The sequence below is a fragment of the Labeo rohita genome, chromosome 21 (genome assembly GCF_022985175.1).
Source record: "Labeo rohita strain BAU-BD-2019 chromosome 21, IGBB_LRoh.1.0, whole genome shotgun sequence".
NCBI lineage: Eukaryota > Metazoa > Chordata > Actinopteri > Cypriniformes > Cyprinidae > Labeo > Labeo rohita.
In genome coordinates, this window is record NC_066889.1 from 698,111 (window position 1) to 700,332 (window position 2,222).

The following is a 2,222-nucleotide window of genomic DNA, read 5'->3' on the forward strand; positions in this document are numbered from 1 at the left end:
TAGATGGAACCAAAGGACTTTGACAATGATCGAATAAAGCATTATGAGAGATTAGAGGAGAACGAGAGTTTTGTCAGGGAATTATCCACAGATTTGGAAAAAAGCGCAAATGTTCCGCCGTTTGCGTTTGCGTTATGGTCGGTGTGCTATTTTATCCGTTTAAACTCTCACAAACTTTGATCATTAATGTACGTTCAGATACTGAGAATTTCATGAAACTTTAATCAATACATCTTTATACGCGCAGTTAAATCTGCAACTACTGATCTTTTTAAGCATTATATAATATTTGCCAATTAATTATTAATGAGCGTTGTTTTTAAGCTTTACCAAAAGCATGTTGTGTTTGCTTACTGAAACATATAGCCAACATCTATTTAAATACTAATACATTTTAGAGTTTTGACCTTATGTAATATCACAACATTAAAAATAGCTTTTAGGTTAGATTTCAACAGCTTTTGTGACAGATTTCATTTGTTTATTTTTTATTTTATTTATTTATTTATTTTTTTTTTACATTTTGCTTAGAGTTAAGATGACTGTATAGTATTAAGAAGAAAGATGTTCTCATTATTTGTTTTTGTTGTCTCTGTCATATTGTTACAGAAGACACTATTGCATTCTCAAACAGTGAATTCATTCAGGTCACATACCATTTTCATAAAGAACTGTGTATGAAGCAAAATGTTCTGTGTGCTGAGATAAAAGTTTACGCACTGACAAAAATGCACAATAGGTTTGGATGAAGTATGGGTGTTTTTATGAACCATGCTGTTTCCACATTTGTTTGTTTTTGTTTTGTGATTATATGATACAAAATATCACTGATGCAATAAAATTTCATGGCCGGTATTTATAGCAATGTAATGCAATGGTGATAAAATGGCTCTCTCTATGCTGATACAGCCTTTTTTCACTCATTCAGAATTGATGGGATCACATCTGCACCAGGATGGAGCTTATTCAAATGATGCTGTTTGAATCTTCTTGGCATAGCTAGTACCACTCTCACTGGAACAACTCTGGGCCATTATCCTAATCCACAGTCATAAGGTTTTAATGCATCAAGCCATCATACATCATTTGATTCATCTCAAATTTGATGTATTGTCAGGGAATGAAAACTACTTGCTGATGTGGGATCAGCAGGGTTTAAAACTCTGCCAGACCCTGGATAAGAGAAGCTGCCACCAGGTCACTTTATCCAGTTGTTGTCCACTCCATGAAATAAGGTGGGTTCTATCTATACCAACCCCAGATATGATAATCGTGGAGCTTTTAGAAAATATAATGACGGCAGAGGAGGTTTTTGATATGACCGCTGAACAATGGGATTGCTGGAATGTGAAATACCAACAGAGACAGGCCTGTTGAGCACTGAAGCATAGCGAGAACTGGGAGGCAAAAACCAAGCGGAGCGGGTCGCTGGAGCATGAACGGGGGTAAAGGTGTGCCAACAGACATGGATCCTGTGCTTCTGGTCGCAATAACACTACACCCAAGCAAATGTTCTTTGTTTGATCTGTATGGCACTCAGTAAACAACTGTGTAGCAGCTGGCCCTTGCAGAGGAGAGTAAAACATGAACACGGGACCCAGGCCGTTGTAAGAACATCAGACCAACTGTTATTCAAATGTTATGCAGACTAACCTTGTATGTGAAATCCACAAAATCAGCTTAACTATGGTGAACTTGAGTTTATAGCTTTGCGAATGCAGAATTTCTTTTAACCATGTTCATTTAGGGGTTTGGGAGAGCCCTATTATCACATACTTAACATGAACGTATCAGGTTGATACATCCTTGTCGAATCAAATTAACCCCAAACAGAAACAGTGTTTTTAAACTAGAGGCTTATCACATTTCAGCACATTAAAAAAAATATAACCAACTCTCTTCAGTGTTAATTTCAGTGTTAATTAAAATTCACACATACAGTTAACATTTCACTGCTTAATTTTTCACTGCTTAATTTTTATCACAGACGTTTAATTTCTGTCCTATTTTATTATTTATATATTTTTACATTGTAAAATGTATGTTCTTCCAACTTTGGAGTGTAAAGAAAAGTTTGTAAATTCTCTTTTGACAAGTCACAGAGATGCACCTTACGAAACAAATTTCTCAGGAAAAAATGCCGCCAAAATGAACAAAATTCAAAGATGAAATTCAGATATTCAAGATTAAAGGACAAAATGTCAATGAACACACACAAAAAC